Consider the following 22,762-nt stretch of genomic DNA (forward strand, 5'->3'; position numbering starts at 1 on the left):
TTTTTCTTTTCTCAGCATAATGACAACAGCTTGCCCTCTCTCGAAAGGTGCGCGGTAATAATTAATTCATGTAACTTGAATGTGTAGGAGGCTGTTTTCACATCCTCCACACCTAAAAATGTCTTAATTGTGTTACTGATCAGATAATATGATTTATTTTTACTGTGAATGAACCAGGTTGAGGATGATTTGCAGTGATTCACTTTTATTGTTGAACAAAACTTTACTGTGCTGTCGCTGCTGTCCTTCTGAAACCTTGAATCTCCATATTTCGTGATTTTTATTTTTTTGCCTAAAATCCTTGTCAGTCAGCCTTTATGTTTGTCACAGGGCTCTTTGCAAATATCTTACCAATAAGAAGTATTAAAAAGTTCTTGTCAACTTTGACAACACAGTATTTAATCATTTAAAAAGTACAGAGTTTTTTTCCATTTCATTAAGAACAGCGAATTTGGACATCCAGGGTTTCGGAAACACAGCGACAATATAAAAGGAATCCATGAAATCTATTAAGTGATGCACACATCAAATGATGCAGACATGTGTCTTTTTAAGAGTTGAAGAGCTACCTGGCAAGCCAGGCAGACCCAAGCGTTATTGACTTATCACGCAAATTTACCCATGTTAGTGGCATTTAAGAGACATTCAGAGTTTTATTTAAGAATCATATTGTCAAGTTAAGGTGGAGGTCAACAAAATTCCTAAAATACTTACAGCACCTCCATTAAAGCCTAAAAGTTTAAGTCACTTTTGATTCTGCCCAATTCCACTTTGTTCTGTTTCACCTTTCCTGTCTGTCCTAAAAGAAATTTAATTAGCACACCCTCTTTTACAGTTAATGTGAGGGACCATGAGGAACGGAGTAAGTGTGTGTGTAGCATACAGATGTGCAAAAGTAGGTTGAGAGTGAGAGACTAAGAATTTCAATAATTGGACCATGGCAGCTCTGCAGTTCACCCCTACAAACTCTCCCATTATTTTCTGACCCCTCACCACATCCAACACCCACACCTCCCATTTCCTTCATCTTCTCTCTCATCCGTTCTTTTGCACTTAGTTTCTGTGTTGTTTTATTTTTTTGTCAATCGTAGAAATGCTTGCTGCTTATATGGAGCGCAGCTCAGGTGCAGATGTTTGGATGACATGAGCTATGTTCTGAAAGTGTGCACGGCATGGGACCTAAACACAAATACGGTGAGCGAGAATGGGTGGGAGGCAGGCGGGGGTGTTGAGTGGGATGCATCGTGGTAGCTCCACTCTTTAATGAGGCCTTTGTGAGCGCATGGCAGTTTGGATGGATTTCATCGCCTCCTTCCCTCAAAAGTATTGATTTAAACTCGGCCTGCAATTAGCATACATGAGGGACCAATGCTAACAAAGACTGGCAGGATGTGAAAGGCAAAATAATGGTTGCTTACTAGCACACCAGTCATAATTTGTACAGTCTATGCTCTGTTGCTTAGATCAGCTTGTTCACACCGCTAAAAAGATGCTAGGATTTATTTCAACACCACCATACAGATTACACTACATCATGTTGCGCTGCGTTTGGTGATAGTTACACATAATTACATAAGTTTGCTGTGATACTGCTTGTGGTGGTTTATCACACTTGCGATGAAATTTTCTGCAGCAAAATGTCACAGCATAAAAAAATCCTTGTTTTCTTGTTTTTCAGCACAGACCTCATTGCTGGTGCATTTTTTTGTTTTTATCTAGTGTATGCAATGCACATATATTATAGACATTAAGTAGCACTGGTGTAGTAGTGTATGTTATCATGACAATGGACAAATATACGGCGTAGTGGCCACAATGCACAATGTTGTAATCGATCAATCATAAAAAAGTATTTTAGACCCAGTTTCTCCAATGTCATTTTTTAGGTCATTAAACAATTTAGTCATCAATAAGACAACTACTACAGGCTATATGCAATTATAGGTCAAAATAAAAATTGTCATAATTTATTCACCCTCATTTCGTTCATGATCAACATAAACGACTCTTTTATATTTTGAGAAATGTCTCAATGTACATTAGAAATCAATGGGGGCCCATTGTTTGGTTACCGACATTCTTCAAAATATCTTCTTTTGTGTACTGCAGACGAAAATAAGTCATACAGGTTTGAAATGACACAAGGATGAGTAAATGATGAAAGAATTTTTGTTTTTTGCTGAACCATCCCTTTAAATGAGTTTTACTGAGGATCTAATTCCCAGGAGACTTATACAAATTTCGCAATTATCCAGAACTGTGCTTTCTTTTAAAACTTTAAATGTAGCTACCTAGTGTACCTCTGTTTGGGCCTGCGAAACAACAGTGACATGTGCCGTTACACAAACACGCATCAATCCTACAATACACAAATGCCTTCGAAGAGTACTTGTCTAATACTCTGTAGAGATAAAAAAAAACATCAAACGTCTTAAACAGAACGCTGTCAAAACAATGCAAAGGGAATGTGAAGAACTGATTTGTCAGACCGAGTTTCAAACTTTCTAAACCGTGTATAGGAACAAGCTTCAGTCAGTCAGAAGCGGGATGCATGAGTCACCTGAATGCAGTCATATGTCCTCTGACTTCTCTCGTTTTTGATGTGAAATCCCATTGTCTTCTCGTGGGTACACGAAAACAAACAAATATAAATAAATAAATAAATGACACACAATACAACAAACAACCCACAGCTATTTAGAAATGTGACAGAACAGCTGTGGCGCCTGCTTCACCTCAGCGCCTCGGCCTGTTAATAAAATACGCTGGATAAATATTTAATCCCCTGCTGAAACAAAACAACCTGTGCTTTTTATTTGTCCCGCATCTGTATATGAAATGCATGCCGCTGCCTGTGGTTGTGCATTCAGAGAACGGCTTGCCTTCTTTCCCAGGACGTTTGACAAAGACGCGCGGGGAGCTAGTGTCATCCCACGGGTAGGCTGATGCGCTTCCTTGAATTACACACTTCACAAGGGTTCCATCTCTTTTTCAATCAAACCCTGTTATCTCCGTCTGTTCCGACACTGATCATGACCTGATTTTTACACCCTATCTGCAGTGTTGGGTCTCTGTGATCTCCGACCCAACAAGAACTCTTTATGTTGACACACATGTTATTGATTTGTCTCTCGAGCACGTTTTGGCATGAACATAAGGGGTGTGCGCCTTCCTCCCCGGGCATTCGAATTGTCTGGCGACCGCTTGTTAGAGCGGTTCAGGGAGTTTCGAACCGGTCCCACGGGTCTCGGGTCAGCTTGTGGATCAGCTGGGTAAAAAGCTCGAGGGCAGTCTGACACTTAGGTCACAGCGCGGATCAGAGGCTGCCAGGAGTGTGGCTTCACTCAGTCTTTCCTCTAATGCAGTCTCTCATCCCAATTAACCACCGCCCCTGTTTAGAGCAATTAGTTAAGCTATTAGCACTCTGCTCGTGACTGCGAGCATGGAAATGAGATGAACGCTACTGCATTATTTATAAGGCGAGAGCAAGAAAAGCGCCTCAAACGGCCCTTTGGCTCACTCTCTTCTCTTAGCGCTTTCAGCGGTTTAGCTCTTCCACCCCATTGACTCCGCTGGAATTTGAACCTCTTAAGCAATTCCACTTTATAGCAGAAAACTACTGCATGCATCCAAAGTCCCTCTCATGTTTAATGTATCACTGCATACAGCGGGCAGACGCTTAACAATACAACTGTGATCTTTAAAGGGGTCATATGACACGGCTAATACAAATTTTATCGTTTCTTTTAGATGTAATGCAATGTGTATACACGATTTAAGGTTCAAAAACGCTGTATTTTCACATACCGTGCATGTTTGTATCTCCTCTTTGCCCCGCCTCTCTGAAACGCGCAGATTTTTTACAAAGCTCATCGCTCTGAAAAGCGAGGTGTGCTACGATTGGCCAGTTAACCAGTGAGTAGTGATTGGTCGAATACTGAAAGCGTGTGACATAAATGTAACGCCTCTTACCATATTTGGAACATCAGGTTCCAAAGCATTTGTACTGACAGGTACGCCTGCCTTACTTGCGTATACATTTGGGCGGTCTTAGTCAACTCATACCACAAACTGATGTGGATTTGTGGGGGTGTGGTTACACGAGGCGTTTCAGGCAGGTCTGGGTGAGCATTCGCTTTTAGATAGAATGCATCTTTTGTTCCAACACTGCAATTTTACGTGTCTAATACATGCATGGGCAACTTATAACACACCAAAGACAGAAAAACACATATTCGCGCCATATGACCCCTTTAAAATCAGCATTGTGCCATAAGCAAATAATCAAGACTTTTACACAGTTAAAGCGTATGAAAGACTATATCTTTTCACATTTTAGAATAATAGCTCATCAAATCAATGGAATAACACATTTTAGTGACTAAATGCATCTGAAAATAAATATAAATAAAATCTGTTGTATTCAAGAATTAGCTAAATGGCTTAATGGTTAGTGAGTCGGACTCGTGACCAGAAGGTTGCCAGTTCGATTCTCAGGGCCGGCGGGTAACGACTGAGGTGCCCTTGAGCAAGGCACCTTACCCCTACTTGCTCCCCGGGCGCTGTAGTGATAGCTGCCCACTGCTCCGGGTGTACGTGTGTTCACCACTTGCTGTGCGTGTGTTCACTACTCTCTGGATGGGTTAAAAGCAGAGGTCACGTTTCGGGTATGGGTCACCATATCTGACTAATAGGTCACTTTCACTTAATAAAATGTATTTGAAAGACTAACAATTATATTTTTGTCTATTTTTTGCCACAACAGCAAGTTGTAACGCCCCGAATGCTTACTTGCATTTACATGTTTTAAGAGATAAAATGTATGTCAAATGAAAAAATGACAATGTATTTAAATTCCCGAAATGAAATGTATCTGTTTAGTATATTTTAATATAATGCATGTAAATGTAGTGTTTTAATATTAATTATTAAAACATTAATGATTGAACATCATTAATATCCAGACGCTAATGTACTTTGTACAAATAATGAACTTTTATAATTTTTTTTATCTTTTTTATATAATTCAGTCTATTGAAGGCATGTGTTTTGGTCAAGGGCCCATATGCTCTTCATATTCTGCATACCTAACCTGATTACACTGGAACTCGTAACTATTTTACAAGGTAGCTAATTCGTATGAATTTGTATGACATGAATCGTACGAAAACAAATGATTTTTAGAAAAAAGCAATACTGAAGCCCCTCCCCTAACCTCATCCCTAAACCCTACACCACTGGCCCGAAAGCAAATCGCTGTCTTTCTGAAATCTCGTATCTTAATATTTCGTCATTTTTATTATTATATTATCATTATTATCATTTGTCACCTTTTGTTTGTCACTAAGTTTTGCAAATATCTAACCAATAAAAAGTATTAAAAAGTGCTTGTCAACTTTGATAACACAGTATTGAAATATTTCCTGAAAAACAGTGAATTTGGACATCCAAGGTTTTGGAAGGACAGTGAAGAAATCATACTAAAACATACGAATCATGAATTCATATGAATTAGACACCTTACAAAATAGTAATTTCGTGAGATTGTGTTGGCATGCCCCACATTTATACTCTGTGATTCTACACTCCACTTCAGTTACTTTGTACTTGCATCAAAATAAAGGCCTTGATAGAAAGGGTTGTAGTTCTGTGACTTTTCAGGCTTAGAGAACTGCACGCTTGCTTCCACTTCTGAGCTACGCAACGCACCAGACTTTACATTCTCACACCCGCTCACATAAAACTGCCCACTCATAGCTTCCTGCCTGGCAGAAAACTCTCAGAGGCGATGTTTTTCCAATAAGCGCTCCTCATTTACACAATGATGTTCGCAAACATTCTCTGATCTTCATCACGCGTGTGTTTGAAAGTCCCCACGTGACTTTTCCGTCAAAAGAAAGAACCCGGCCATCCGGTGGCTTTAGGACTATAGACTAATCTCAAGTAATTGATTCAGTCTAAAGTCAAACACTGAACACACCTGCTCAGAGGGGCTTGTCTTTTCTTGCCCCTCATGTCAATCATTAGACTAACGATCCCTCTATTCATTTGCCTTTCCAGCACTTCGCAACAGGGAGCAGTGGCGACTGTTTCTTGTCCTTGTGTTTGTTGAGTTTCCAAATATACCCATGCTGCCATGAAGGAGAGAGAGACAGAGCCTCCCCCGAAACATTTGGAAGTCCATCTGTGAGGAGAGTTTTAAAAAAAGCGGTATGTTCTCTCTGCTCATCATTGGACCTATCAGAAATTTCCATTACAGAGAGCTATGACTTCTTTGCCAGCTGGACTCGTATCTACCAAGCCCTACGTTTTTTCATCCCCAAACTCCTTTTTCCCATCTTTCTGTCTTGCTGTCTTTCTCTCCCTTTTTTTACAGCTTCATAAGAGAAGGCTGACTTTTTGATGCTGGACTTTGATTCTCTTTCAAACTCTCTCTCTCATCTGCTCTCGCTCTCTCTGTGTCTCTCTTCCTGGTTTTATCTTGCTCCCTGCAGGCTATGCGTTGCAGTCCACCATGCTCGGCAGGGGCTGCTGGAGCACTGGGGTATTTGAAGAACATTAATGATTCTAAACAGCCAGAGGAGCTGCCAGGAGAGGCCGACGCTTTGCAGGCTACGGGTAGAAACCAATGTATATGTGTGTGTATAAAAATACATAAAACCGTCTTGACAAGTCATCTACTGCCCAGCCACAGAGAAGGGCGACCTGCTGCGTGGAGCAAGACTAGAGCCATGGGCTTTAAGAACAGGCCTGCGTGCTTAACTGACTCCATTTGCTCTGATCAAAATGGTTTCAATTGGATGGACACGTCTTAAAAACCGACTGCAGGGCTCGGATTGCGAAAGAAAGACAAAAGTCAGCCGAATCCCTGTGTACGCTGGCGCTGATAATGGTTATAGTGCTGTGTTCCGTATGTTTAATGATTTAAATGTGTTGGAATACAGGCGTCCATTATTTATAGAGAATGCCATGTCTGGGAAACGAAACAAATATTTTTTTTGTATTACATATATTTCATGAGCACGCAGAAAAACAACGCAGTGAATGCTGGAATGCTTTTTAGAGGGAGACATGTGTATGCAAAGTATAGAATACATTAACAGGCTTCAGACTACCCACACACAGCTCACACATAAAACAAATTAGTCATTGAAAACTTTTCCAGACCATAAAAGAGATGTATGCGGTGTGATTTGACTCTGTAAAAATACACAGTATGTTTATGATCTGTATATAGGTGTGGGGTTTCAATATAATAAAAATAAAATATTCTGTCAATTTCAAATAACAAATCATAAAATTTCCTGCTAAATTGTCTGCTAAATGCTTATAAAAGTATATTATACAATCTACTCCACTTTATAATCCACACTGCAAATCATGCGGTTTTGCAGTTTGTAATTTTTAATTTGATGTAAGAGTTTTAACATGTTTTGGCTGCACAGACTTGAACTTCTAGATAGGGATGCAAGATAAATTATCGGTCATATCGGGATCGGCCGATAAATGGTCATTTTTAATGTTATCGGTATCGATATAAAATTTAAGTCGATATATTATAGCCGATAAATTATGAATAATTTCAAGTTGAACCACTTCAGCTGCACGCTGCTCACAGTTAAAATCCAGTACAGTACTGTCTTTCTGTCATGATCATTCACTTACTGCTATTAGCAAGCTGTAGTATGTAGATATTTATGAACGTGTATATTATAGGATCAAAAACATATTGTTTGAATCAGACTGCTGTCTGAATGCTTTCTGTCTTGAGACCTGTTAGACTTGTGGCTATTAAGAACATTTTTCTGGGTTGCTCTGGAAGAACATCTTTAATTTGTTTATTAAATAAACATTCTACCAGAAAAGATTAAAAGTTAAAGAATCTTGAACCAGTGTAAAGTAGGCTTGGTACATGATTTTCAGGGGACAAAAATCATTTTCATTCTCAGAAAATGTTATATTAATATTTAGATACTGTATATCATCCAATATATCGGTTATCGGCTTCCAATGTTCAAGAATGATCAGTTATCGGCCAAAATTTACATATCGGTGCATCCCTACTTCTTGATGCAGCAGATTTCTTTGCATGTGTTTCTGCTACAAATAGAAGTGAATTAAACAAAGTGTAGTTTGACCACACTAATTTCTAAAACAACTAAATGCATTGAGAAAGTTATATATGCTATTGCACAATCTCTTCCATGTCCATTATTAAAGGTTTAAAATTTATCCTGCAATGCTAGCACTTTGTTTCTCTGTCTATAAATAGCTATTGGACTTCCCTGGGACAGTCAGACAGAGCCATTAAAACACAAATCAGTGAGCATGGAGACGGCAAATGATCGACCCAGCAGATCTATGAGCAGCAGGGGAAAATTCCTCATTATAAGCTATATGCTGTCTAACTGCACCCACCGGATAGCAACAATCTCCATATCTTTACCATACTGCTGTGCCCACTGACCACTCGTTGTATACATACACGTCTCTGTTCGAATTGACATTTTACCAGTGTTTCCGCAGTTCAGAATGAGGTCTGTGTTTTTTAAATGTAATAAACTTAGGGATAGCTCAAGCCGTGGTGGAGCTAGGGGGTGGCCAGGGTTGGCTGCGACTACCATGAACATAATCAAGGCCACCACACTGTCCACCACACTCATGTTAGCATTTTTAAACAGCAAAAATAATTTATCAGATATTGGTCTGGGTAGAAGAACTGCGATCCTGTTTATATGATAATATTCCGACTGTGAAACTCTCGTCACGCGACCCTACCCGGAAATCACTGATAGGCATTGCAAGATTTTCCATAGCGTGGGTTTCCAGCATTCATAAACAATGGGGAGAGAGACAGGAGTGAAGCATGACCTCGATCGGTGCCTGGCTCAACTACGAGTGATTGAGCAGTGAGCACAGACACGAGTAATTAAAATCATAAAAAAAGAATTACTGTGATTCCTTTTAAAGATAAGTGTCAATTCATCGCAGTTGTATCAATGTCCTGTGTAACAGAAGTCGGAAACAATTTTACAATAGCTGAGTTAGAACTAACCCTATTCGCACAGGATTAGTATTACCTGGGTACCTCTAGTCTTTTGTTATAATTTCAGAGGTTGTCTGTGATCTTAATCCCGTGCGAATCAGCCATGTCTGTAAATTGTAAAGGAAAAATTCCCCTGCAAATTACCTTACATTACCATGTTTTGACGAACACCGAGGTCCTGTGGTAATATTATTCCCTTGCGAATCGGCATCTCTGATTTGGCGGGCTCATAAATCCTTTTTCAAGGTTTTATCCACCATTTGTGAATAATGGAGGCTGTGTTGAAGTGTTTTGATATTATTTCGGCTGCTGGGTCATATCCATACCTGCCAATACTGTCGTTTTGGCCAGAAGTCTCCCGTTTTGTTATTTCTCATGGAATCGCCCATAACATTTGAAACCCATTCGGTGATGTTCTGTCCGGCTCGCGATCGCGGGTCTGGGGTCTCAAATGCTGACAGGTACAGTCATATCATTGTACACCATACAACTATACACAAACTATACACAAGCCTTGCCATCATATCCGGGAAATAAGTCCGTCAATTAGAGTAAAATCACAGGCTTCACTTATCCCGTGCGAATGCGCCACATGAAATACAGATGTGGGGACTGGGGAGGTCATTTCGAAATCACACAAGGTCCCCAGATAATAATCCCGTGCGAATAGGGCTCTAGTCATGTTATCTGTGAGTTTTGAGATATTCATTAAGTTATCTTTTTATCTGTTTTTTACGGTGGCCGGGAAGTGCAAAACAAAACAACAAATCGCAAAACTAAAAACAAATCTAAAAGCAAAATAAAAATTCAAAATGACAAATCTGAAAACGCAATATCAAATCTAAAAACAGAATAGCAAATCTTAAAACACAACAACAATTCGGGACACAAAATAACAAGTCAGAAACCACATTGACAAGTCAGAAAGCAAAACGACAAGTCAGAAAAAACAAAGACAAATCAGTCAAACCGGAAAAGGTAGGTATTTTGTTGAAATGGGATAGCTACTGCTGATTGGATGAAACTCCTGTCAATCAAGATATCCAGGACGCTCTATGTACTATGAGAAAGGACATGCATATGTGATACTGCACATATTCATTGATTAAGGTTCAAAAGCCACATTTTGTTAATAAAGTTGAAACGGGCTCATCTTGCATTAGGAGTAGATGCGTGTCTGTTTCACACAGCATGTATGAGCAGAGTCTTCGCGTGGCATGAGCCCTGAGCAGCACGCATAGTGCGACTGCCTGTGTACCATCCGTGATCGTTTTCCCTCACAAGATACATACAATATAAGCATACTGTATAACATGATATGTACTTTAATCTATGTCCCTGTGGGTTATGGTGAGAGAGTGACTGACACGTTTGTTTTCACTTATAAATATAAACATAAGCCTATAACAATACTGTGAAAACGCGCATCTGACGCGTGCGGTGTGGCCAAGTTGTTCTGAACGTCTCTTTATATTCGTTCACATTTTTTTTTACAGTTGTACAAACAAAACCATAGCAAAGTTATCGCTTTCCAGCTTGGCTTCACACATCGGCCGAGACGCGCAGCACCGCATCGCGTACACCGCACGCGTTTGATGCGGCTGTATAGGCTTATGTTTATATTTGTAAGCGAAACAAACGATCACGTCAATCACTCTCTCACCATAACCAACAGGGACACAGATTAAAGTACATATCATGTCATATGCTTATATTGTATCTTGTGAGGGGAAAACGATCGTGGATGGTACACAGGCAGTCTATGCATGATGCTCAGGGCTCACGCCACGTGAAGACTCTGCTCATGCATCTGCTCCTAATGCATCGCCCGTTTCAACTTTATTAACAAAATGTGGCTTTTGAACCTTAATCAATGAGTATGCGCAGTATCACATATGCACGTCCTTTCTCATAGAGCGTCCTGGATATCTTGGTTGACAGGAGTTTCATCCAATCAGCAGTAGCTATCCCATTTCAACAAAATACCTACCTTTTCCGGTTTGACTGATTTGTCGTTGTGTTCTCCGCAGGGTTTCTGACTTATTTTGTTTCCCGAATTGTTGTTGTGTTTTAAGATTTGCTATTCTGTTTTTAAATTTGATTTTGCGTTTTCAGATTTGTCATTTTGATTTTGGATTTTTTTATTTTGCTTTTAGATTTGTTTTTAGTTTTGCAACTTGTTGTTTTGTTTTGCACTTCTCGGCCACGGTAGTTTTTAATGTAAGTTGTTTGTACTAGTACTACTGTCATTGCTTTTGGAAATGGCTTGTAAGTTTGCTGATGTTTTTTTGTTTGCACTTTTGTTTGCACCAGAAATGGGAGCTATGAATTTTGGCTTCAAAGTGAATGTCATAAGTTTTATTTGATCAAATAGTTTTGAACAACATAAGGGTTACTATAATTTTATTTAAATTAAAATATTGTAGTAATCGCACATGATACATCATTATGATTTGGGCACCTATAGAGTACTTTTAAAGTGTTTTAAGGATGGATGAGTGTCATGTTTGGCACTCATTCAACCTTACAATGCAATGCATGCATGATGATATTTTGTGTGCCACCCCAAAGTAACTGGCCGTTACCTGGCCACCCCTATGAAAAATCCCTGGCTCTGCCACTGAGCTCAAGTAAAATAATTCTTAATTTCATCAAGATTTACTCACCCTCACGTTATTTTAAACATGTCATATAGTCCTTTCAGTCCTTCGTAGAACACCGAAGCAGCTCTCAGATGCTTAGATACAATCAGATACTTTTTATATATAGAAAGTAAATGCGGACCAGAAGCTGCCATAAACATTGTTTATACAGTTTGTATAGTCAGGTATAGACTGAAATTTTGTGATTTGAGTAAAATAATTGATTTACTGAAACATTTTGATAAAAAATCTGCTATGGTCACCATTCACTTTAACTGAATGCAAAAGAGCTCGCACATTCTGCTTTAAAGGGATAGTGTTGAAGCGAATCGACCTTCCAACGCAGAAAGAAATCTCAGCAACAAGGGTTCCAGATGCCAAGTGTTCAATCTTTATTTGCTCGAGCAAGCAAAGTGAGATATTCAGAGTTCATCTGAAGTGATCTGACAACTGTACATCTGACTCCACACTTTATACAGAAATCTCAAGTTGTTTTTCCCATTGTTCACCAATCAGGTTTCATATGATATCATCCTTTTTATTAGCCCGTCCCCTTTCTCGTTTGCTACTATTATATTCCAATCAAAGTTCCTGGACCACCCCTCGGCCCACTCCTCTTGCCTTTTGCCACAGTTATGTTTCAATCTTCCTTATTTGGAATATAATCGTGGCAAGTGTTTCTCAAATTTCTAAAAAGAATCAGGCGCTAAGAAAAACATATACGCCATTATGTAAGAAAAATATATCCGCCATTGTGTTTCCCCACCATATGCACCTCACGCGCTATCATATGTTCTCACAGCCTGACTCCAAGTTTGCTCTAGGCCTTTCATGTGCTTTTGTGTAATAAAAACATGTTTTGCAAATAGTATGTGCAGCTCATGTTTTCAGTGCTTAAACTCATACATATATTGTGTGCTGTGCACTTATTATAGTTTATATATTATTATGTGCATTTAGTTTTATGTGTTATGCAGTGTATACATCATTTACTCACCATCCTGTCATTTCATACCGGTATGACTTTCTTTCATCTGCAGAACACAAAAGAAGATATTTTGAAGAATGTCGGTAACCAAACAATGGCGGTACCCATTCACTTTTATTGTATGGACACAAAACCAATTGAAGTGAATGGGTACTGCCGTTGTTTGGTACTTACATTCTTCAAAATATCTTATTTTGTGTTTGCAGCAGAAAGAAAGTCAAAGGTTTTTTGGGGGTGAACTATCCCTTTAAATATCTCTTTGTGTTTCACAAATGAAAGAAAGTTGTGACATTAAATTGAGTAAATAATGACAAAAAAAATCATTTTTAGGTGAACTGTTTCTTTAAATGATCCCTAAGAAGGTAAGAGATGATGATGAGGATGATGAAAATATGACAAACCTGTGTCACAAAGGGAGAAATTTACAGTAAAAATAAAGCAACTTTGCGGTTACCCTGGATTACATCACCACTAGGATGGAAGTACACCCATATTAAAAAGCACACAGGAAAAAGCTTTCTGTTATTTCCTTTGGTCCCCCAGGAATTACACCAAGTAAACAATCAATTTTGTAGGGTTGGGATAAAGGGTGACTCATAATCAAAAGATAAAGCAATACGTGTCTGTCGATACGGTTGGCTGTGAGACAGTCTCCGGCACAGAGTGGCTAAGGCAGGTCTCGGAGATTGGCGCTGACCTTTGCCACTTTGACATTCGACTATTTGACTTAATTAATAGCGAGCAGCTCCCCCGCACACCGTTCGTCATGTGTGTACTGTCGTCGGGCAGGTTAGCAGGTTAGCCCGACTGCGCTGTCATCAAGCAGCCTAGCACGGGAACAGGATCTGACAAGATAATCAGCATGAAGCTTAACCGCAGAACCTGTAGGGAGGTGTGAGGAGAAGTGTCTTAAAGTGGCATTCATTACTGAGTAAAGAACTGAAATATCCAGGAATGCCACTGCTGTTCTTAAGATAACCGTAGTTGAGAGGTGGGCTTCAAGATATTTCGGCCTTGGTTTGGGAATCTACATGGAGAGAAATACTTTGAGAAAAGTGTTTTGAAGAACGTACCTGCAAACTGTGACTGAGATCAAGTTATTATCATATCAAGACGTGATGCTTTAAGATCCATGATAATATCACTACCAGTCGTAGTGTGCTTTGACAAAATGACAAAACGTACAAATGGGACCTGATGCAGTAAGGTTGGCATTTTTCTCGATGCTGTACAGTATATGAAATATTGCTATGAGTGAAACAGGAAGAAGCAGGAATCAAATTAATCAGCAGATATTACAGACAACAGATCCTGCAAGACAGTTGTTGGTATCTGCTCAACTACTCTCGGAATTATTTCTAAGAATACTCAAAAAAATGTTGGGTTATTTCAACACAGTGTTGGGTCAAAAATAGACAAACCGAAACGTTGGGTTATAAATCACCCTACGCTGGGTTGTTTCAACCCAAATGCTGAGTTGTTTTAACTGATGAGTTACACTCTCTGGGTTATTTTAACCATGCTGTTTGGTTTGTCACATTTTTTAAAGTGTAGGGCAGTCATCCTCAATTGGCGGACCACAGTCCGGATCTGGACCTGCTTCGTTCCATCCGGACCGCGAGACAAAGCCTAACTTTTGACTATTTCGGTTGTTTAAATTGAGCTGCGCATCTACACAACGGAGAATCGCATCACGCGCGCTCTCAGGAACATTCACAGAATTTTCTGTAGGATGATTTTATGTAGAAAACAGTTAAAAGACTTTTGCTGGGTTTTCACAAGCAGGGTCACATTTTGTAATGAACAATGTTCTAATTGGGAAATTCTTTAAAGATAGAAGTAGTTCTGGTATGAATGGCATGGAAAGGCTAATTTAGTAAGTAAATTTGTTTTCGGTTTATGATTAGAGCATTTTAATTGTTACATTACATTTGTTGTTTGTTTGTTGTCAGTAGTTTTTTTTATTTAAGAATATTAATTATAAGACTTCTATTAAGAGGGCATTCGCCTAAGGCCACAGAGCCTACAATACATGCATACATACACACAGTGGATATCAAAATAGGCCTATATAAAAATGAATGCTTGATAAAAGATCATATCTTTTATATTTATATATAGTATATATAACTGGGCTAAATTGATTAAATATTTATTTATTTTCAAAAAACATAGTGTCCGGACCTCCGTTTGGAAGAAAATATAAAGACCGGACCTCTTGGAACTTTAAAGGGGTCATATAACAGGGCTAAAACGAATATAATCGTTTGTTTTAGATGTAATGCAATGTGTATACACGATTTAAGGTTAAAAAATGCTGTATTTTCACATACCGTGCATGTTTGAATCTCCTCTTTGCCCCGCTTTTCTCTGAAACAAGCAGAGTTTTTACAAAGCTCATCGCTCTGAAAAGCGAGGTGTGCTATGATTGGCCAGTTAACCAGTGAGTAGTGATTGGTCGAATACTGCAAGCGTGTGACAGAAATGTAATCTTACCATATTTGAAACATCAGGTTCCAAAGCAATTGTACTGACAGGTACGCCACCTTACTTGCGTATACATTTGGGCGGTCTTAGTCAAATCATAGCACGAACTGACGTAGATTTGTGGGGGTGTGGTTACACAAGGCGTTTCAGGCAGGTCTGGGTGAGCATTCGCTTTTAGATAGAATGCATCTTTTGTTCTGACACTTTAATTTTTGCAATTTTTGTCTAATACATGTGTAACGGAGGCCAGCTAGTGAAGAGCTGTGCAGTGTGTAAATCTCACTCCCCGACCAACAGAGACGCTCTAGCGACAGACGCTAGAGACTGCGGTCTTTAGCCTCCTCGTTAGAGCGCCCGTCTCCCATCCGGACCGTCGCCGGTTCGAGGCCCGCGCATCGCGGTGCGAGTAGAGCCGGTTACATGCGGTCTCTAGCGTCTGTCGCTAGAGCGTCTCTGTTGGTCGGGGAGTGAGGTTTACACACTGCACAGCTCTTCACTAGCTGGCCTCCGTTACACATGCATGGGCAACTTATAACACACCAAAGACAGAAAAACACGTATTCGCGCCATATGACCCCTTTAATTGAATACCCCTGGTGTAGGGGGTATAACTGCAAGTGGCTGTCCTGCTTTCTTGCTTTTCTTGCTTTCATTAAAGCTCTCATTAACATGTTCAAATGATACAGGATCATGGACCACCGATGTCTAATTTCTTCCATAGAGCCTAACATACAACATACTGTGTAGTATGACTTTAAACGGGTCAGATATGTTTTGTTTTCTCTGCGGATTTGTGCATATGTTCTGCTCTGTGCTGTCGCTTCTCTTAACAAGAGCTCACTCGCGTGCAACCGCTCACATGACACTGATGCAATGGATAACATGTTACTGAATCATTCCCACCATTTAGGACATAGTAAATGTGCCAACAAGTGATATGAGGCACACTTTAGAGGCATTCATAGTGAAGGGGGCGGGACTCTTCGGATTCTAAAGTGCATTTGATTGGACAAGAACTTTGACGGAAGGCTGAAGTGTAACGTGATGTCATGGAATTGAGAGTTTTTTGAGCGTAAGTGCCAGCCTGTCAGTTTTGAATGCTTATATCTTCTAAATGCAAACTTTGTCGCCACTTAGGAGCATATCAGATTATTGATGTCCTTAAGGTTAAGACATTTTTAAGGCAAAAAAGTTTAATTTTATTGCGTGAATTGCATTCAGGCCTGTTTCCATACCAGTATACAACAACTGCTTTTCAGACAGTTTTGCTTCTTCAATAGACCACTTCGGATGATGTAAACAAAGCTGGTTTAACAGTGGTCCAGAAGAACTTCCTGTTTCACTACACAAACATTTGAACAAAATACAACCAACAAAATATTTATAACCAATTAAAAAATAGAAATATCTTTAAGAACTAATCATATACTGTATGTAAGATAAAAAAATTAATAAAACAGATGTCAACTTCATGCTGACATTAAAGCAAAAGGGTACAAAACAAACCTTGGAATTATAAGGTTCTATCTGAAATTTTGTTATTCAAAGATTCTTGTTTTGTCACTTATTTACATTATGTGACATTTTTACATTTTACATTTTGGGCCTTTTTTAGAAAACAAAAAGTTTCGTTTTATGTCAAATGGATGGCAAAAACGTTAACGCTCAATATATCAAATCTGCCCAGAATGCAGATAGAACCTTATAATTCCAAATTGGTGAAATATCAAGTATTAATTCATGTAAATATTTATAATATATCAAATTTACATTAACGTATAACACTTATATTCCCGTTTTTTTGTTATAGATTTTAAACTAAATGAGCAAAATACAAATAAGCATTTTCACTGTTGCTTTCAGACATTTGGATCCCACTCTAAAAGACTAACATAAAGGATACCATCTTCTCCCAGTTAGTGAACTCAGTCATTAACTTGTATCACAGGCTCCAAGTGACCAGACCACAGCAGTAATTGCTCTTGCCAGAACCGGCAACAAATCAGCAAGCAACCAGCAGCTGTTTCCAGGTCAATAATTTCTATTCAGGTCTAAATGAGCTTTTTCTTAACTTATCGGTATTCCTGTCCACCGAACCCCTCCCCACATCCTACCGGGGTCGATTGGCCAGTCAATCTCACGGGAAATCTGCACGTAATGGAGGGTTATGTAACATTTGCTGGACACCTTGTCCATAAAGCATTATTTGATTCGAGTCTTTTGGCGCTTTCTCAAAATGCCAGCGGGTGGCAGGGGCAGACGTATGACGGTGAGGTGGAGACGGGGGTCAGATGTGTTTGGGTTCGGCTCTTTCATCACGGTCAGGTCTTATACGGCAGTGTTTCTCAAACTGCAGAAATGTAAACACACACACACTCTCTCTCTCTACATATGCATATGTGTGTGTGTATATACATGTCTTTTGCTCCAGTGGTAATCACCACTATACAGCCCAACAATGTTGACAGCGATAAATTATATGCATCTGCATGATAAAAGATTGTATTACAATCTCAATTTACATTGCAATTATGCTGTGATGAAATGGAAACATTAAAATTATGTCAAGGCAAATGTTAAGATCAAAGCACGATTTTCACAGACATATTACTTAAAAAATTGAAGAAAGGAAATGAAAAGGAAAAAGCATCCCCCTTGTTTCAAACGACACTGTCATAATCAAACACTCTATGAGTTGCTGATAATAGAATATGTGGCAGAGTATGTGTGAGGTAAAGGAACGGCAGCCAGCCACTCGGGGCCAAAAGCAACATGATCCCAGTGTAATGAGAATGTGTCAACAACCCGTCAGCCATGGTCCAACACACACGCAGACGCACACACGCGAACAAATCCGCACGCCGTTGTGTGTGGACCTCACGCTGGAGTGGACATCCAATCAAGAGCTCATATGTTTTGCATGATTTCATGCACAGTCCCCCTGTCAGGCAGAGATTCTGCTGCAGTTGGCCTTGTCTGCTGCAATTCAAATGGCCTGTAAGATTGTTGACTGCTGAATGATGTGGAGATGTACTGTTGTGTTGTCATGCATGCTGAATGCCACTGTCGGACAGTGGCGGGGGCCTACCAGACACAATATGGAGATGAGAGATTTGCAAGATTATGCCATTCTGTTCAGTGAAAAGCCATTTGTTACTGGATCAGAAACAGAAACATCTTTTATGCATATGAGACCCATGCATGAGATGACCAATTTAATGGTTGTTGCGTGCTTTAAACAAGAAATAAGAATTGAACAGAATAGAATAGATATAAAAACAAAAATGGCCTCAGGTGAAAAAAAAGTCATTGATATTTACACGAACTGTGTAACCCCAACAATACACAAAACTAACAACAGAGACTTAATTCTGTAAATACACAACAGCAGAGACAATAGATTAAACGTAATTTATCAGCCCAACACATAAAACCACCACGGTATAAACACTTACATACTGCGTAATATAGTATTTGGGCAATTTCTTGCCAATCACACAATGAAAAAAACAACCAATAGTTGTTTACCAATAACTCTTTACCAATAGTTTTCGCCATACTGATGTAATTTTAGAAGTCAATGTTTAAATACCAACATGACGTCTCTCTTAAAGTTTTTAAAGCATGTGTTTTTAAACACAAAAATATTCCTCATAAATGGGCAACTGAAAATTAAAATACAGTATATTTCATGTTCTATGAAGAGCCACACCTTCTCCATTTGTTGGATATTATTGCTTTTGATTTGTACATTTTAATTCACAGAAATCCTACAAAGCATGTTGTCTTTCAAAATCGTGCATCGATGTTAAATTTGTTCTCTTTCAAAATAGAAAACTTTTCCTTTCTTTATGTCTGGACTGGAATCAGGGGTTTAATAAGATAAAAACAGATACATTTTGACTGAAAATGTCACATCCATAATGCTGGAATTGCCCATTTGTATTTTTATTTATGAGTATTATGTGATTGGATGCACTGCCTTAAATGTCAACAACAAAGCATGTAAAAATAAAAAAGCAAAGCATATTCAATAAAAAAGATATTTATTTTATTACTTCTTTGTTTTCTGCACAATTATGTAGTTACTTGCCGTTTACTATTTGTATCAGTATCGTTTTCTTTCTTGCAGTCCGCTACTCAATCAAAACAGACCTGTGACCCCCCGGTTGAGAATCACTACGATATACTGTATATCAAGCCAGAAAGACACACACCCACACAAACTCACACACACATTCTTGGAGCAGGCCGGTGTGAGCAGATGCCACGAGCAGCACTCCGAACTTGCAAATAATTTGCATCAGAGAGTAGCCAATTAGCATATGTGATCTGGGGAATGGAGAGGGGGAGGGGCAGAGAAAAAGACAACCTCTCCCCTCTGATTGCTTCTAATCTGACAGCATGGGCCAATCGTCCCTTGATCCGCTGGTGTGTGGGTGTGTGTATTTGCATCTTGGGCCACTGGCAGGTTCAGCCGTCTTGGGGAACCTTTATACTGTACTGTATATTGTTAAACTGCTGACACCATTTCAATTTGATCAGTTGTCTACTTTTAGTTCAGAATGTGCTAAACTGCACTATCGGAGAATGCTGTATCTGTGAATGCGGAGAGTAACAGTCTCTAGGCAATCCATTTTCCTTGTACAACAATAATGCTGAAGTTGGAAAAGCTTGTTTTTTAAAGGAGATATTGATACAGTCCACATCTTCACATACAGTTATTTGTTGAAGATTGTTTGTATTCATAAGGAGGTTTAGAACAAAACTGCTGAACAAGTCTGCATGCAGAAGAAACATTCAATATGTTTTAATTTGTACTATTGATTGAACAGATTTGTGTTTTTAAAATAAGTGCAAGTGAGCGTTCGCCATGAAATCCATTTCGTAGTCTGGAATGGCCTGCTAAGAAACCGGCTAACTTAACAACAAAACATTTACTAACAAAACATTTAAAGGGATAGTTCACCCAGAAATTGAAAATGATGTGTCATTCCAAACCTGTATGACTTTCTACTGCACAACACAAAAGAAGATATTTTCAAGAACGTTGGTAACCAAACAACATTGACCCCCGTTGACTTCCTATGTGGACACAAAACCACTGAGACATTTCTCAAAATATCTTCTTTTGTATTCCACAGAAAAAAAGCAGCTACATGTTCATAATGACACGAGGCTGAATAAATAATAAAACAAATTTCTATAAATTTTATTATATTATTTTATTTAAAATAAACATTTTTTTGGGTGAACTGTTATGTGAGATAGAGCTGAATGCATGTTTTAAAGTCCAAGGTCATGGGTTCAGCTCACAGGAAACATGCAAACTGATGTGTTTAAAATGGCCCTATAATTTCAAAGTATCTGCATTTTACATGTGGCTTTATGTAATAGCCACAACAATACTTCATACATTTACTTCATTCACTAGTTTTAAACTTTGGCTCAAAATCAATCTCTAAAAAATAAAATGAGGTCATTTTTGTATTCTTCGTATTTACAGTATAGATCATCTACTTTAGATTCAGTTAATGTATCTTCGATGTCATTTATGGATTTTTTCTTTGGTTAGGTCTTTATTAATGGCTTTATAAATGTTTGCCTCAAAATCAATTGCATACAAGATACATAAAAATAAATGGACTTGCCCTTTTCTTGCCAATATGTTTTGTCATTACATTAGACTTCTAAATTGTCAGTATATACAGTCTATATAATAACACTAAATCAACATTTCAGTATGGTTTGATTATCAAGTGGGCAGGGAAACAATATATTATTTGAGCTTAATGGTAATTATAGCTATGAAAGACTTTTGAATAATATATCAACTTCAAGGAGTGGCTATGGAATATCTGAGCTATAGAAAATAACCAACAGAGGGCAGTATGTAGTTGCAAAATATGATCAATCACATCGCTGCCTTTGTCTAAGCTAAAAGCAAGATATGCTTCATTATTTTATTTAGCAAATAAATTGTCATCTCTGAAATGTGTACTTTCAATGTGGTGATATATCGGGATTGTGTTTAAGAAATTAACATCTGCTAACATTTTTTTCTCAGACGGTAGGCCTACTTTTTAGACTTCCAGTAAAACACAATGGGAGCCTTTCCCAAATGTAACAATGGTTCATTTCAGCTGCTAATGAATGTTTTTCTTGAGACAAGAAATGTAAGTAACATTTAATACGTATTGTAACTTGGTTTTAACACTAGTCCCAAGAAAATGGACCTATAAATCTTATCATTCTAAAATTCACTGCAATGGTGAATGATTAATGTGATCTATGTTATGACAGAACTGCTTTGGCTTGAATAAGTAAATCACACAGGATGTCTGTATTATTTAATTTTCAGAGTGTAAAAGATTTGTAGATTTTTTACATTTAGTTTACTGTTTATTTGTTCGTGTTTGATTCATCTGTAACAGTAAAAAACTGCCACAAGTGAAGTGACTGGTTTGTGAGCAGTGGTGAAGTCATGCATGATGAAGATGATGGCAGTGCTGGTGGTAATAGTGCTTCCTGAACTGTTGTATCGGTGCTCCCGGAGGACTGAGCCACACTCCAATAAGATGTCATGAAGACTAGACCAAGAGGAGCGGGCGACAGATCTCCCTCAATTAATCCACCATTAGATGCCAGAGATTCATGGCTCGCTGCCTTTGCTTACTGCGTTGGAGCTCAATTCTAATTAGTCTCTGCCTCTCTTTCTCCATGTCCATCCCTCCTTAGATCGAAAGACAGACAGATCTTTCCTTGCTCGGCCCTGTGGTTGGACATTTTAGCTCTCTCTCTCTCTCTCTCTCTCTCTCTCTCTCTCCTTCTCTCGCTCAGTATCTTATCCTCACAGCCACACGCTCACTTTCAGTCTGTCTCTCTCTCCCACTCCATCTCTCCCACCCACTCACCCACCCTCTCTCTCTCTGTATTTCCTCTAGCTCCCTCGCTCTCCTCATCCTCCTGTGACTTAGTTTGCTGTGAGTAACAACTGGCAGACCTCTCTTCTCCTCTTTCCCAGCGAGGTGGCGAGCGCATCCCCCCGCACCTGCTTTCACCAGGAGGGGATCCTGCGCCTCCGTGGCTGCTGGAAGCCGACGGCACGTGGTCTCACGGCAGCGGCGTAACATTAACGGCACACCAACCTGAAGGAACGAGGCACGGCAGCCTCAGCCTCCCCTGTCACTGCCGGCTCACGAAAAGAATCGTCAGCTTTGTGCTCAGTGGGAGCTGCTCTGTACTGCAAGAGATCTCTAGGGTAAGCCTGCTTCAGTGGAGTAAGGATTTGTGCCTGTTTTTTTTTTTTTCTCTGCCACTATTTTGTTCTTTTTGTGACTCGTCACAATATCATGGGGGAAAAGATTTGTTGCCGTGGGTATTGTATGAGCTGATTGTCACTGTGCTACAGATTTGTGTAATCGCGCTACTATCGGGCGGTGGATATTTTCTGCTGGATTTGTCAACTGTGTTTGCCGTATTAACATATTCATGGGATTTCTGCTCCTTCAATTAAATGGCAATCACTGGCAGGCAGCAGGAGCCCTGTGTCAGTGAGCCGCTGTAATGATGTGTGAGTGGAATGAAGAGGAGCTTCAC

At 39.2% G+C, this 22,762-nt stretch overlaps 1 protein-coding gene across 1 annotated transcript in view; it reads left to right on the forward strand.

Annotated features, from left to right (window-relative positions):
- The first annotated feature begins 22,112 nt into the window (after nucleotides 1–22,112).
- The window catches only part of dpydb (dihydropyrimidine dehydrogenase b), a 159,364-nt gene continuing 158,714 nt past the window's right edge, over nucleotides 22,113–22,762 (forward strand). The window contains exon 1 of the mRNA XM_057333891.1: nucleotides 22,113–22,424. The gene's annotated coding sequence lies outside the window, so the exon portion shown is untranslated. The remainder of the gene's footprint in view (nucleotides 22,425–22,762) is intronic.

This window comes from Triplophysa rosa, linkage group LG5 (genome assembly GCF_024868665.1).
Source record: "Triplophysa rosa linkage group LG5, Trosa_1v2, whole genome shotgun sequence".
In the NCBI taxonomy this organism is placed as follows: Eukaryota; Metazoa; Chordata; class Actinopteri; order Cypriniformes; family Nemacheilidae; genus Triplophysa; species Triplophysa rosa.